The 17,035-nt window shown below is 41.2% G+C and overlaps 1 pseudogene; it reads left to right on the top strand.

Annotated features, from left to right (window-relative positions):
- The first annotated feature begins 3,090 nt into the window (after positions 1-3,090).
- LOC142433643 (retinoic acid receptor RXR-gamma-like) overlaps positions 3,091-17,035 on the top strand; it is a 36,312-nt pseudogene continuing 22,367 nt past the window's right edge.

Below are 17,035 nucleotides of genomic sequence, written 5' to 3'. Positions count from 1 at the left end.
TGGTTGTGCTCTAGATTGCTCCTGGTTGTGCTCATGAGTTCTTAAGATCCTAGGCACTACTTACCCAAGTAGGATTCAGAAAATTCGTTTGATGAACGATATTATGCCAATAGATGTTGATACACAACGACTGTTATTCTGGTCCCCCAGGGCCAACAACTCATTCCCTCAAGGAGTTTGGTAGTGGCAATGAAATAACCATAACTTTGCCTCCCATATGCTCTACCACATTCATGGATATATTGCAACAGAGGTAAATATGCATATTCTCTGTTTAATGTATGTGTGTGTATACACACTCCCATTCTCCCTCCCACACTTGTTCAGCCTTTCTGTCGATCTAAGCGTATTCTCATAGATCACTATTATTTCAGGATTATGTGTATATAAAACAGTACTTCACCCTGGAGATATATCTCCTTTAGATATATCTGCCTCTGGCCCTCTGGATACTTCCCTCATATGTGGTCATGAGTCCATGGCACAAGAAGATGTGCCTTCACTTCTCTCTTTTGAGACCACATACCTGGAGCTTCACAATACCCAGAGCCCAAATCCAATGTTTGCAAGAGCCTTTTCCCCTGATCTGTCTTCCTAGAAATGGGCCAAACTCCTTGTGGGTAGACCTTTAGGCCAGGAGAGGGGTGGGATAGATTATATAGCTAAGAAACTAGAACCCTTCTCATATGAAGTTATTTGGAGAAAAGTTTAAAGGGGAGAGTGCACTTGTTCACTCAATAGGAACTTGGGTTAAATCTCCCCAAAAGGAAGGAAAGGGCCTTGACATGGACCTCAAAGGATGGATAGAACCTAGATGAAGGAGGAAAGAAAGGGGGTAAGTAATTTGAGAGCTCATGCTTTCCATTAAATACCTGGGCTTCATGCTGTTTGCCTGAGTAGAAGTCCATTTACTCCTCCTTAGAGGTGCCTGTTTCTGATGTTGCAGATTCAGTGCAAGTGCTTTATGACATGAAGTCAGAAAATCTGTGCTCTGCACTCCCCCTGTGAAGTTTGCCCTTCTTTTCATATTATGAAATCTGAATCAGTCTACCAAATACAGAATATAGGCAATTTGTGTATTGAAATCTTGTGTCTTCTTTCAGCTCATAAATTCATTCCTAAATGTTTATCCTAGAAAATAATTAATGACTTAGTGTGACAGAATTCATAGTCATAATTATGTACTACAACAAAATTCATAGACCTGAATTCTTAGCATCAATCCGTCAGCTTAGAACAGAATATAGATAGATGGATAGATAGATAGATAGATAGAGACTACACAGATAGCTTGTGAGTGAAGAGCAGCAATGGTGTGAGAGAATGAGGAAAAACTGTTCTAGAAAACAGCAGAGAAACCACCAAACCTGTGCGCTATATGTGCATATTCTCACTACCCTAGTGTTCTACTGGATGGATTTGCCAGAGAATAAAGAAGGCAAGCATCAGAATTTTGTTAAAACAATTCAAACTGTATGCATGGTATATTTCCACATTGTAGAAATAGAAAACTACTATTAAGATATTCAACATATTATTAGCCTGGAACAACAAAGAATAAAATAGCGTCAGGAATAGGAGGAGGATATAGAATGTGTGGCTAATTGCCTACATGAACAATGGGTGCTTTCCCACGAGACCAAATCTGGAGGGTGCCCAGCTACACTTACGGAACATTTTCATCAAAGATTCCATAGGATTCTGATACATGAGGTTTGCATGAACCCCTGAAGCTATTGCTCTGAGCTAACTTTTAAACTGTAGACGAAAAAATGTCCCTGAAGTCTTAAAACCAAGCAGTAGTTTCACTTAACTAGTAAAAAATGTCTGTATTGAGCAATGTGCTTTTTAAAGAATTATCTGTGTGGCTTCAAACTGACAACAGCAACTCAAAAATTTAGATTGGAACCTGAGGGGCCCGTGCATTTAAATTAATGGGGAAGAGCAACTCAGAAAAGGATAATGAGATGATTATACAACTTAGGGTGTAATCAATGTCACTGACTTGTACTTATAGTAACTTTGGAATTGGTGTATGTTTTGCTGTATAGGTTGTCATTAACAACTATAAATTTACATAGGAAAACTTTTAAATGAAGAACAGGAAAATGATACATACATTTTAATAGGAATAATTAGAGAAAATTAAGTGGTTTACAAGAGGAAACAGGTTAGATTAAGTATGTAATAATCATACAATAAAATCTAAACAAAGGCTTAGATAATATTTATTGAAAACAGTAGTAAGTTAACATTTAATCTATGCACTTAGGAAAAATTTTTAAATGTAAATTATATACCATTGGTGAGGCTATGGGAAAACAGGCATTTGTTTGAGTGCACTCTGAGAATATCAAATAGTACGACCATTACGGAGGTCTCTTGGGAAAATACCAAAACTTTAAAATACATGTTTTATAACAGTTCCTTTTATGGGAATTTACCATGCTAAAATGCTCCCTCATTAAATAGAGTGACTATAACAGTTATGTAAATTGATTTAGCAAGAACAACTTTTTATTGTAAACTCTTTATTGTAAATTGTATAAAATTTCCTAGAGCTGATCGGTTTTCCATTCACTAATTCATACACATTTTTTTCATATCATTGATTGTAGTGCCCACAATTTTTGCTGCCCCTACCCACTTATTGTATATTGCCTTCTGTTGTACTTAATTTGCTGTATTTATCCTATAGACAGTCAATTACTCTGCCTTACCCTTCCTACTCCAAGTGACCTTCGAAGACCTTGTTTAAAGTTGGAAGACCATTTCTTGACTTTTAAATAAGTGGTCTTGTAGCATATTTGTCCTTTTGTGATGGACTTCTTTAATTCAACATAATGCCCTCCAGATTCATCCATATTAGGGGCTGTTTTGAAGATCCATCATTATTCTTTTAAAAAATACTTCATTTTATTAAATAACCAAATTATAATGTCAGATCAGTACATTGACTTTTTAGGACAAGCAACTTCTTCCCATTTTTCTATCATATCCCCAATAAAGTAGTAGGGGTAGCATTATATGAGGCTATCAGAACACTTCCTTTTAATCAATTTATTCACAACAATATGGAATGAAGGTGGAATGGCAGATCCTTACATTTTAGGAAGAGGTGTGCAGCAATACATCTTGGTTGATGTGGAACAGCAGGGTAAACTGTTTCAAATGCCAGTCACCACCACATCCAATCTGCCCTTCCAGTTCCTGTCTCCCTCTCCCACCCAACAACTTGAGATGCCCCAAACCTAAAGCAGATCCCCTGTACCTGTAACAATAACAGGGTGGGAAGGGAAGCCACCAAGCACCCTCATCTCAACTCTAACCTTTCAGAGTAGAGTCTTGAATAAGGCAGGTGAGGATATTTCAGGAAGGCTTGAGAGAAGCACCAAGAGTAACAAATGAACTCCAGAAAACTGCCAGTGGGAAGACAGTTTAGTTGTTTTTCTTTTTTTCTGAAAAATCCCCCAAGAGCTTCCAGGCATGGGCTCTGTACACGTCAGGAGCCTTGGGCAACAGAATCCAGGCCTACAAGCTAGATGGTAGCTTGAGGATTGCCCCGCATGCACACTGTAGTTCTGGCTCAGTCAACAGTCCGAATCTTTCAATTCCTTCCGAATACTCTCCACTGGATTATAGTTGTCTGTAAAGCTCTTCAGTTGGAGAAAGTGCTTGCCATGCTTACTCCTCCGACTGGAGGGGAGTTATCTCACCTGGATGCTTGTCCGAGAGACTTCAGGAGACAGGGTAATGTCTTTTGGCTGCTGACTGATGGTGCCACTGAGAACTCTCGCTTTATGCTTTGACTGCGGTGACCAGCTCAGTCAGCACCTCTTTATAGCGCAGGTACTCACTCTGGCCAAAGACCCCTGTCCCCATAGCAGGCTGACTCATATCCATCAAGCAGGGTATCAATGAGGGTCTTGCGCATGCCCTTAAAGGAGTACTGGTGTTTTGAGGATCTAGCAGGTATATTAAAAATTCCTGCCCCTCAGAGAACCTGGATGCCATTCTTCAGCATGAAATGGGATCTCAGAGACACAGATGGCATCCAGAGCTTTCATCGTGCACAGATAGTTGTAGCAATTTTGATGTCCCTGGGTTTCCAGGTGTAGCAGTCTGACATCCTCATCTGCAATGAGCTGGGCTTCGTACTTGATATCCTCAAGGCTGGATAACTGAACATCACTATCTCATCTTTTAGATCCTTGGGGGCATAGTGTCCCACATAGACATGAGATTCCCTTCATTGCAAAGCCAATGATTAGCCTCTGCACAAAAATAAATAGCAGTACAAACACCAGGCTCCCATAGGCCATCACCAGCACTTCATTCATCTTGAACAGCCAGTTATTGCTAGATGCCAAGACCTTCTCACCCTACACAGAGTGGCTCTGTTTCCCCCTTTGCCCTGACTTGTCAGCCCAAGTTCTGCATCTCAGTTTCCTGGAGCTTCTTGGCCCCTTTCTTATGTGGGAAGACTAAGCTAGACTTGGCTTAAAAGCAAGGCAGCAGGCATGGGGACACATGGGAGGAGGAGACATCATTATTCTTTCACATAGTGCTATTCTTTAACATTCTATTGTGTGTATGTAACACTGTTTATCCACTCTTCCAAATATTTCATCCAAAAGGACACACAGACCAAAGAAACTAATCTTTAAAATGTATAGATAATATCAACACCTCAATAACAAAATGACAACTATGTCCAATTAAAAATTGGCAGAGGACATGAATAGACACTTCACCAAAGAAAGCATTCAGGTGGTCAAACATCAGATGGAGAAATGCTCGTGATCATCAGCTATTAAAGAGATGCAAATCTAAACAAAAATTAGTTATCATCTCACCCTAGTGTTAATAGCCAAGTTCAACCCCCCCCCCAAAAAAAAATACATACGCTGGCAAGTCTGTGGAGAGATTGCAACCTTCATACACTGCTGTAAAATACATGACAACAATATGGTGCTACCTTAAAAAGTTGGGCACAAAAAACATATGACCCAGCAATCCCAATATTTGGTATAGATCCTATAGAAATAAGAGTCATGACATGAATAGATATAGGTATACCCATATTCATAGTAGCACTATTCCCAATAGAAAAAATGGAAATTACTTAAATGTGTACCATGGCAAGTTGATTTTTTAGTAATATATAAAAGGAAACACTCTAAACGTTTCTTAAAGGGATTTGTTTTTTAAAAGGATGTATCATTCATGTAACAGAATACTATGTGACATGAAAAGTGGTCCCAGAATGACTTTGCTAAATGGAATGAATCCAATATGTATTGTTAAGTAAAAAGGAGAAGTTCAAACATATTACCTATATTATAATACCATTTTTGCTGTAACGTACATGCCGAAACATAAGTGAAGTCCACAAATTCATTCTTACATCATTCAGGGTTATTAATAGATGTATGAGGTAACCAATATAAGACTATTTACCTATCTGCCAGCACAATCCATAGCATGTAAGACTATTTACCTATCTGCCTGCACAATCCATATCCATCAAGGTTTCTGTCGGTTTTGGTGCCACCTATTAACACTTGTTCATCCAGCACTAGATCTTTAATATTGTAGCAGTTACATAATCTCCTGTCAACTTGCAAAGAGGTGGAATTTAGCCTGTCAAACAAATCGCAGCGTGATGGTCTCATTTGGAGGTGCTATGGAGATAAATAGCTCACCAGAGGCCAGACCCACACTCACTTTCTGCAAGACATTCCTGTTGAAAAGCCACATGGAGCTATGCTAATTGAGCCAGAGCCCTGGAGATGAGGATGCCACATGGAGACCCATGCCAGTGCTGAGATGCTTGCACCACCACTGGATCCACCAGACTTTCCATTAACTGGCCTGTGATCTTTCTGCATTTGGCGTCATTGCATGTGCTACGTGAGTCTAAAGGAAAATTTATGGACTAGTATCAAACATATGGGCTAATATCAGACTTATGGACTGGGTTCGGATGTTTTCTCAATATACAATTGCTTTTTATATAAAGCTCTTTCTTATACATATATGAGTCTCCATGGATTTGTTTCTTTAGTTAGCCTGGACTAACACAAATATCATCCATTTCCCCCTTTTTCCATTCTCCATCACAGACAGTGTTGTAGCCAAAGTCAAAAAATCTGTGGGGTCTGACTGTATTTCTATATCAGGTTTTACAGTATATTCTTTTTTATATTAGAAATAAAGATCACTATTTGCTAAACTATTATTATATATGTGAAAGGGGTTATTGAATATGAAGGCAAATTTGACTTTCAAAAGATTCTTTGGGTGTCACAAATATTAACCAAATTTTGGCAATTGAGCTTACCAACAGATTCCTCAGATTAAAAGCATGACAATCTATTTTCAAAAAAACCCATCAACTGAAAACCGTATGGGATACATGTCTACTGTGATACATATAGGGCCACTGTGAGTTGGAATTGACTTCATATTAACTGGTCAACTGATTCACTATATAGAAGAATAAGTCAAAAAGTATTGCTGCTAGGATTCTAGTTCCTACATGAATAGGGTTTATACCAAACAAAATGTGTTTATACATGTCTCTGTGATCAGTGGATGCCTACAGACAAGTTCCTCAGTATTAAATTTAGATTATTGTCCTTGGGGCTCCTCTGAAAAGGTCCACTCAAAAATGGCTTTCAGGGGGACTTCTTGGGGCAGTTAAATTTAAGACAGAGAGGTTTAAGCTCAGAATGTTATTGTGTTAGTCCGGGTAGAAGAGATCGACAAATACATTGACACTCATATATGTATAAAAACAGCAATATGCACCAATTCACAGACTCAAAAATCTTATCTTCATCTGGTAGGGTCTGTTCAATTCAGTGTGGGCGACTACTGCCTTACTTAGCCTCACCAGAGTGCCCATTGGTTGCTTCACCTTTAGATCATGGGCCCTTCACAAATTCTTAACAACTCTAGTTGCCTTGGAAAGGACCATGAACTTCAGACAAGTCAACCCGCTCTCATCTTCTCCTCTAGTCCCTGTGAACCAGGTCCATGGGTGTCAGAGGCCAGATTCAATCAATCTCTTTATTGTTGCATTTCTGCCACTTCCACTAAACAAATGGACCCAGGTGGATACCTAGCAAGCAATTCAGGATGCTTGTAGGCTCCCTTTAACAATTCAGTTGTAGAAAGGAGAATTTTCTCATAGCTCCAGAATTTTTCAGCCTCAGGTACAAACTACTAGTTCAAAATCCAAAGTGTTCCTTCTTTTTTTTGTCTGTCAACAGCCCACTAGCAAAGTCTGTCTGCATACAAATGTCCTCAGCACTCCAAAGTACTGGGCAGAGCTTATCTTTTCATGACCCTGCTTGATGCTTAGGCTCATGAGGAGATCCCTGAAGATATGGGTGCTATAGCAAAGGGTGGTGAAGAACCTAGATGGTTCACAACTATCAGAAAGAATAGCATTTGGGGTCTTAAAACCTTGTCTTAAAATAAGCAGCCATGTAAGTGAGGCATCAACTAAATCTCCATGGAAGAAGCACATCTGCAATGTGATCTAAGGATTGTACATAATAAAATCCATCTGAAGGAGGAAATAATATCAGAGCTTGAATTGGGAACATTCCATTTTCAGAAGGTTATGGATGACAGTGGAAGTCCAAACTCCATTGGTAGAGTCCACACATGGATTAGGCCTCCAGTGCATCACCTCTGACCATCTACCAGGGATGTGAATAGCCCTGATATCATGCAGAGCACAATGGAAAGGAGATCACTGCAGATGCAGTCTGGTTAAAAGCTAACAAATTATCATATGATCTCCCCTTTTGACCCGTTTAAAATCTGCTCTAATTAGGAATATTTTCTGCTTTCTTTTTATTGAAGTTTTCCCACTATTTTACTTTAGTCTTATTGCTTTTTTTGGGTATGTTTTTCCCTAGATGAAATCCAGGATAGTTAAAGCTGTAGAGACAGTGACTGCACTAACGACCTCTTAGGGGTTGTGGCAAGGGAGGTTGGGGGGACTTGGGGAGCTGATGCTGAAAACAAGAAAGGAAAAAATGTTCTAAAATTGTAATGATGATTGAACTATTTTCTTTCTTTATTATTTTCTTAAATCATTTTACTGGAAGCTCTTACAACTATTATAGCATTCCATAGTTCAATTATATCATGCACTATTGTACAATAGCTGTCACAATCACTTTCAAAACATTTTCTTTCTTCTCGAACTCCTTGATATCAACTCCCCTTTATCCCCTACCCCATCTGACTCCCCCGAAACCCTTACTATTTTAATTGCTTTTTCCATATATTATGCCATCCAATATATCCATTCATATACAATTCTGTAGTTTGTCTCCCTTGAGTGGGGTTACACAGTCATCAAAGCTATCAGCTCCTCTTTCCCCTCCTTCCCATATGTCAGGTGTGAGAAGAGTGTTAATCCCATTACTGTTTCTGAAGGTTTACCAATTTTGGCTTTCATATATCGAGTGATCTTAATTATACAACTGAATATATGCAAATCTAACAAGATTAATGAGGTAAAAGAAAAACCATAGCAATATGGGAGAGGGACTGTCCAATTACCTTACAGGTGGGTTTTGGGTCTCCACCCATCCACACCCTTTCACATCTATTTGGTTGCTTTTTTCTAAACTTCAGATACCTCTTTCCATTTACACCTCATGATCACACAGGCTGGTGTGCTTCTTCCATGTGGGCTTTGTGGCTTCCAAACTAGATGATCTGTTATTTAACTACAAGCCTTTAAGACCCCAGATGCTTTATCTTTCAATGGCCAGGCAACATCACCTTTCTTCACCACATTTGCTTACTGTGTTAGTCCGGTTAGAATAGAGAAACAATTTTGTAGACACTCACATGTGTATAAGAAAGAGCTTTATATACAAGAGCATTTGAATATTGAGAAAACATCCCAGCCCAGGCCAGATTAAGTCCTTAAGCCCAATATTAGGCCTTACGTCCAATACCAATCTATAAAGTCCTCTTCAGGCTCATGAAACACATGCAGTGATGCCAAATGCAGGAAGATCACAGGCCAGTGGGTGGGAAGACATGGGTCCAGTGCATCGCAACGCTGGAAAGGGTCTCTATATGGCTTCTCCAGCACCAATGGTCTGGTTGCCATCAGCCTGTCTCCATGTTGCTTGTCAACAAGAATGTCTCAAAGGGACTGAGGCTAGTCAGTAGAGTCTCCAAGGGAATGGGGGCGTGTCCTCTTCTAACAAGCTATTTATCTCCTTAGTGCCTCCAAATGAGGTCTTCAAGCTATGACCTGATTGACAGGCTAGACTCCAACCCTCCACAAATTGACATCAAATTATGTAATTACCACAGTTATGCATGTGAATTATATGCCAACAAAACTGTCAAAAACTGGTAAATATCTTTCTGGTAACTTCTGCCTTAAGGCAAGATCCATATGCCATTAGTAAGAACATCACATCCCTGTTCTAAGTTCTCTTCTGACTCTGGCTTGCATTTCTGGCAGTTCTCAGTTGATGTATTGATACAACTCTTTTTAATTTATCTTTAGCAGACATTGAACTGTGTGATATTAATGATATTGCACGATCATTTCTGCATCCCATTGCACACTTTTCCTTGGAATGAACCCAAATAGGGATCCTTTCTTGTTGTTTGGCCAAGCAGCTGTCTTCCACATTTCCTGACTTAGAACCCTTCCAACTTAGCATCAGTTTCTCGCAGCATCTCAAAAGGTAATGTTAGGGGCTAAGAACACCCAAAATTTGTAAGTTACAAATAACTAGTAGTTTTATAGGACTATGAGTAATTTGAAAACTTATTTCATATTCATGATTCCTCAGTGTGTGTTCTAAAATTTATACATGTTATTGAATCACGCACAATGAGATAAAAAATTCTAAAACTATCTGGATTTTATTCACTGTTGTAAAACAGGTCTGAGTCCGTTTCTGACCTCCTCTGGCCACAGGAGGGAGGAGTTTCACCAAGCAGAGGTCCTGCAGGCCTCCATTCTCAGTCCATATTTCCCCCTATTCTGACACCAACTGTTCCTCTCACAACCCTCTGCACCTCTGCTGGGTCCTATAATATGTTCCAATGGTCACACCAAACTCACAAGCAATACTCACAATTAAGGTAGTTAAGAGATGGTGAGTTAGGGAAGTTAACAGTCAGGATTGGTACATGAGAGGGATATGGTCACTGGTCCCCAGTAACACCTCTCCTCAGCTGGTAGCCAAGTCTCACTCTCCACGCTCATGGTTCTCAACCTTCCTAATGGCGGGACCCTTCAATACAGTTCCTCAAGTTGTGGTGACCCCCAATCAAAAAAATTACTTTCGTTGTTACTTCTTAACTGTAATTTTGCTACTGTTATGAATCATCATATAAATATCTGATATGCAGGATGTATTTTCATTTTTACACATTGAACATAATTAAAACATAGTGATTAATCACAAAATCACTGTGTAATTATATACTGTGAAATATTTATTTCAAATCACAAATAAATGAAATTTGTCTTGAAGCACGGCGTAGCATGGGTAATAGTCTTCATGCTAGGTACTCATATGTGGGTTTATCTGCATGTGGGCATACCCGCCTGGAGACTGATAGAAGAGTGATGTCTTGGTTCCTAAGACCATAGGAAATATGTGTTTTCTGATGGTCTTAGGCAACCACTGTGAAAGGGTCTTCCACCCCCAAAGGAGTCGCGACCCACAAGTTGAGAAGCGCTTCTCTAGTTCACAGAATCTCAGCCACATGATTCTTTGGCCTCTGCTTCCATGGGACAGAAAGTTAGTCCACTGCTCTGCCTCACAGTCTGAAAAACATGATGCTGGTCTCTTCCATCTCTTGGTCTCTTTGCCTTTGCCTCTGGTCTCAACCTAGATCTTTAGTTCTGTTTCAGGGTCTCCGTGCCTCTGGCCTCAGCCTCCACCAATTCAGACAGTCCTAACGTGCTCCCGAGTGGCTCTTCTCCCTGGATGCTCTGAGGAGTTCTCTGTTCCCAAGATGGTTCTTCCACACAGAGGAATGGCTTTGAATGAGGTGTCGTTTTTGACTTTCAGCAGTCCATACCTCCAAGGCCACATAGTGTGGTGACGTGGTTCACACACTCTACTAAGGTGGAGACTCGGAATATATCTCACATTCATCCTATCATTTAGCATAACAGAGGACTCCTGTCAAAATGGAGTTATAACCACAGGCACAGGAGCTAGAAAGTACAACATATCACATGAGACCTTATGGCTCTCAGGGCTCTATTAAATAATTGACTTTATGTCAGAAGAAGATAAGATGGCATGGTGGTGAGGCTCTCAGCTACAAACAGAAAGGTAGGCAGTTCCAACTCACCATTATTTATGAGGGAGAAAGGGGTTTATGAACCTCCATCAAGATTACAGCCTTGGAGACTCTACTTGTCATGGAATTGATTCAATAGTCATGAGTATATTGTGTGTGCAACATGACTATTAGGGCAATTTAAAAATTAGTGATATATATAAACAAATCCACTGCTATTGAGTCACTACTGACTAACAGTGACTGTATGACAGGATACAACCACCTCTGTGAGTTTCTGAGGTTATAACTATTTATGGGAGTAGGAAGCCCCCCCATCTGTCTCTATATACATATATATGCATATGCATATAAATATATGTACTGGTATATATATGTGAAAAAACAGCAACCAATGGTCACAGCTCTGTTTCCAAGTGTAACGTGGAACCCCCTAGAGTTTTCAATGGCTGTGATGTTTCTGAAATAGATTGCCAAATGACCATCCCTTTCTTCCAAGGTGCCTCTGAGTGCATTTGAATAGCCAACTCTTCACTTAGTAGCTAAGTGATTAACCATGTGTACCACCTAAAGACACTGGATATACTGTGCATATGTATATACAAATAAATATTTACATCCATACCAAGTGCTGTTGAGCGGATTCTAACTCACGGCTACATTATGGTGGAGAGGAGGATGGCCCATAGGATGTCTGAGGCTGTAAAGCTTTAAGGAAGCAGACTGTTTCATCTTTCTCCCACCACAGCTTGATGGGTTATCTCCCCAGTCTTTCAGTTAGCAGCCTAGTGCTTAACCCATTTAAATATACCTATACACATAGAAATGTGTGTGGTATGTGTATATATACACAACATATATATATATATATATATATATATATATATATATATATATATATATATATATATATATATATATGGATTGAATTGTGTTCCCACCACCCACAAGAAATGTGTTGTAAATCCTATGCCTTTGTACTTGTAGCTGCAATCCTATTTGGAAATAGGAAGCTTTGTGTCACATTAATGAGACCATATCAATGTAGGCAGAGTCATCAACCAGTCACTTCTGAGATATAAAAAGAGCAGGCGGGGCACCAAAAGGAAACATAGCAAGAGGAGAGGGTACAGGCCAGGAAGATCATCCCGTGTCTTGGCCACTTCTGCTATAACACAAACACCAACAGAAGATTCTGTAACCAACAGAAACTTAATCTCTCTCTGTGTGTAAACCTAAAAGCCTGAGCTTAGGGTGCCAGCCCTAGGGGAAGGATTCTCTCTTCTTGCTAGTCCTGGAAGGAGGTCCTTCTCTCTTCAGAGTTCCCGGTCTTCAGTGATCTTCATGTGCCTTGACACGCGTCTTGCCCCATCTCTGATCTGCTTTTTTCGTTTAAACTTTCCATATTGCAAAAGGCTTGGAAAACAGGCAGTAATTATGCCTCACTAGAATAACACGTAGAAACCATTTCCAAGGGAGACCATAACCACAAGTATGGAGGTTAGAATTCGCATCACATATGTAACACCAAAGAACAGACAAGAAAGGCCCCCCAGACCCAACAGAGAAATAAAGCCTTCCGATATAGCCAGCACTCTGAACTCAGACTTCTAGCCTCCTCAACTATGTGGAAACAAATTTCTGTCTATTAAAGCCACCTACATGTGATATTTTCTGCTGGAGCAGAAGTATCAAACTAACACACATATATGCAGGCATATGAATTCATTGACTTACCACACGGAGCCCTGTATTTCCAACTTATAATGCAATTCAAGTATTTCCATGTCATCCAGTGTTCTGTTGCTGCACAGTGTCATCCAGTCAGCTCCAACTCACGGTTGGGGACTCTCTATACAACAGAATCTAACACAGCAAGGCGGGCGCCATCCTCACAGTCATGAGGTTGGAGCCCATTGCTATAGTCATTGTGTCAGCCCTTATGTTGTTGTTGTTGTTAGGTGCCATCAATCCGGTTGCTACCCACAGTGCCCCTACGCACAACAGAGGGAAACACGGCAAGGCCCGAGCTATCCTCACAGTATGTCCTGTGCTTGAGTCCATAGTTGCAGCCACTGTGTCCACCCATCTCCTTAGGGGACTTCCTCTCTTTCATCGCCCCTCACTTTACCAAACGTGATGTCCTTCTCCAGGGACTGGTCTCTCCTGATGACATGTCCAAAGTTTGTAAGACAAGTCTCACCATTCTTGCCTCCAGGGAGCACTCTGGCAGTCCTTCTCCCAGGGTAGCTCTGTTTGTCCTTTGGGCAGTCCAAGGTCCTTCCAATACCTTTGCCAGTCCCACAATTCAAAGGCATCTTTTCTTCTTGGCCTTCCTTATTCAGTGTCCAACTTTCACACGCACCCTTGCTTTTCAACATTGTGAGTATGTCGTCTGCAGCAGTTTTACAAAAGACCACACATTTTTCAGTCTCTTGACTGCTGCTTCTATGTGGACCCAGGAAAGATGAAATCCTTCACAAATGTTATCTTTTTTTTTCTTGATGTTGCCTATTGGTGCAGTTTGGAGGAATTATTACTTCCTTGCATTGAGTTGTAATCCATACTGAAAGCTACCATCCTTGATATGCATCAGCAAGTGCTTCACGTCCTTCTCACTGTCAGCAAGCAAGATGCTGTCATTTGTATTTGGTAGATTCTTAATAAGCCTTCCTCCAATCCTGGTGCCTCATTCTTCTTCATATAATTTAGCTTTTCTGATGATTCACTCCACATAAAGGTTTAATAATTATGGTGTATTAGTCTGGGTAGGCTAGAGAAACTAATCCAGAGGCACTCATGTGTATAAGAAAGAGGTTTATATACAAGAGCAGTTGAATATTGAGGAAGCATCCCAGTCCTGTCTAGTAAAAGCCCATAAGTCAAAATTAGCGCTTTTGTACAATACTAATCTATAAAGTTCTCTTCAAACTCATGAAACACAATCAATGAAGCTAAATGTAGGATGATCACAGGGTAGAAAGCCTTTAGATCCAATAGCAATGTAAGCATCTCAGCGCTTCTCTGCCTTCTGAGGTCTGGAGGCATCCGAGTAGGTCCATGTGGCTTCTCCAGTTCACGGAGTTGGAGTAGCTCCATGTACTTTGTCAACTGCAATGTCTCCTAGAGAATGAGGAAAGAGAGTGTGTGTCTCCTGCGTCCAAGGAGGAAAAGCTGCAGTTCCCAGAATTCTCTGGAGAAGGCCATGCACACAGAGGTCTCATTGACTATTTCCGGGTTGACAGGCAAGATCCCACCCTTACACTTTTAATTCTCAAGTTGACACCAGATTATGTAATTAACACATATGGTGAGTCCACACACACACACACACATACACACACACACCATTCTTGATTTTAAATCATGTAGGATTCCCATGTTTCATTAGCCCAACCACCTCTTGATCCATGTATAAGTTCCATATAAGCATATCGATGTGTTCTCTACTTGACTCTTCTCAAGGCTGCTCATAGATTGTTATGGTCCATCTGCATTATGTTCTAAAGCAACATCATCTCATTATATGAATTTTCAAAGACCCATGAGAGGAAACATACTAGCGCATGGTAGTATGTTATAGTATGGAACTCTTCAGGGGCAGTTCTACTCTGTCCTATGAGTGGTTCTAAGTCAGAATTAACCTGAAGGCAGTGGGGTTTTGGTGAATCTGCCGTTATTTAATATTTCGATTCTTTGTACAGCTTTCCTCTCCTCATTCAGGCCACCATGAAAATCTTTCCCACAGCTCTGATTATATACTAGGCAACATTTTCAAAAGGAGTAAATGCTAGGTCTAAACATTGGATTTTTTTTTCTATGTACGTGAATTTCCAAGTGTATCTGCAAAATATTTTCAACAATTTATACGGGTATTAGCAGTTGATGTGACTGCCCACATATGAAGTGGATGGTATTTTTAAAAATCGCTAATTTTATGAGACCAAAGTCCCTTGAAGTTTTGTGCATTTTTACTCCTAGTGGTGCTGGCAGGACGATCCTCCATGTGCCCTCCTTTGGTCAACACGCCCTCGATGTCCTTTTCCAGGTTTTCAAGCTGTGGGAACTCCTGAAGTTCTGTTACTTTCAGGGACATGTGATATTACGAACATTCCTGGGTGATACAAACAGCTTGACGGGACTGGGAACATGAATGTTGGCTGCTGGAACACAGCTAACAGCACCACCCAAGAGAGGACTGGTGATCGGCTTCCCTAAGGATTACAACAAAGAAAATCCGGTGGCACACTCTGCCCCGGGGACAAATGGGCTTGCTAGGAGTTGGAACCGCCTCCCAGGCAGCACGTGGGTTTCCATTAGGCTCATGGATGAAAAAGAATGGCGACTCAGGCTAGCTCCACTGAGGTCGCCCCTGTGCTGAGGACTTATGAAGGAGTGTAGAACGCTCAACAGACACCACATTTCTCAGTGGCTTCTGGGAGCCAAGACTTGAACATTGTAGTGGTGCGCCGCTAACAAAGCCCAGTCCCATCGGTTTCTTTCATCCACCTTTGCTCCTTCGTCTTCTTTCTACCTCACAGCTTTGTTTTTGTCAGGGACTGTGGAGCCTAGTCTGAGCCGATTCTCTCTCACAGCAACCCCCCATGGCAGCGTTGAACTGCCTCACGGGGTGGCTTAGCTGTCATCTTTATGGAAGCAGATACAGGAGCTTTTTCCCACAAAGTTACTGGATGGGTCAAAACGCCAATCTGTTGGTGATTATCAATGTACCTAAGTGCTGTATGCCTAGCCCTCCTTAGCTTTCTCATGTCACCTCGGAATCCCTAGGTGACCTCAACAGGTTCGATAGTACTAACCAAAAGGTTGGGGGGTCCCCGCCCCCACCAGGGGAGCTTCAGAAGGCAACACGGGAGGTTTTCTTCCCTATGGAGCACAGTTCTACACTACGCACGTGAAACTGTCCTCAGTTGGAGTCAACGTGATGGCAACCAGCAACACCATTACCTCTCTCGTGTCTCGGGAGTTTTCAGATTCCTAAGGAACCAACTCTCAACTCTCTGTCCACAAAAGTCTTTTATAAAAAATATGCCATGGTGGAGCTGTCTGACCTTCTCTACCTTCACGAAGGAGAGGGAGAATCACCTTCAGCATCAGCTCAAACCTTATTACTGGGAGGAAGAGGTCAGACTTGTCTCTGCAAACTTATTCCCAGTTCTGAGACCAACTGTCCCTCTCCTGCATTCTGCTTCTGTGCTAGGCTTTGTAATTCGTTTGAAAGGCCACACGGACCTCACAGACAATAGTCACAGTTATGAGCTTTATTAGGGAAATAGGAGGTTGCAATTTAGGTTCAGGGAAGTTCAGAATACAATTCTCCATTCCACAGAGCCCCTCTCAGCTGTGGCTGAGGCAGTTCTCTTTCTGGCTTGGGGCAGCTGGGCCTGGCCTCTGCCTCTTGTGTGAAATGTTACAGCACTCTTCCACCTCTGCTGATAAATGCTCCAACACACCCTACTCCTCCAAGAAGACTCCTGCCAGCGGGCACTCCGCTCTCTTCCTCCAGCAGCTGGAATCATCTCCTGGCAGTCTCTTCCTTCTGCTGCCGCTCTTTGCTTTCACCAGTGTCACAACTCTCTGTGTCAGGGAGTGAGAAGGTCTTCAATACAGGATCCCATGTATAAAGGACAAGTTCTGCTCCTGCCTCCATTTGGTGGTTGTGAAATTTCCATGTCTACCTCATTTTCTTTTCTTTCTT

This window comes from Tenrec ecaudatus, chromosome X, assembly GCF_050624435.1.
Source record: "Tenrec ecaudatus isolate mTenEca1 chromosome X, mTenEca1.hap1, whole genome shotgun sequence".
NCBI lineage: Eukaryota > Metazoa > Chordata > Mammalia > Afrosoricida > Tenrecidae > Tenrec > Tenrec ecaudatus.
This window is presented reverse-complemented; position numbering and strand designations above follow the sequence as displayed.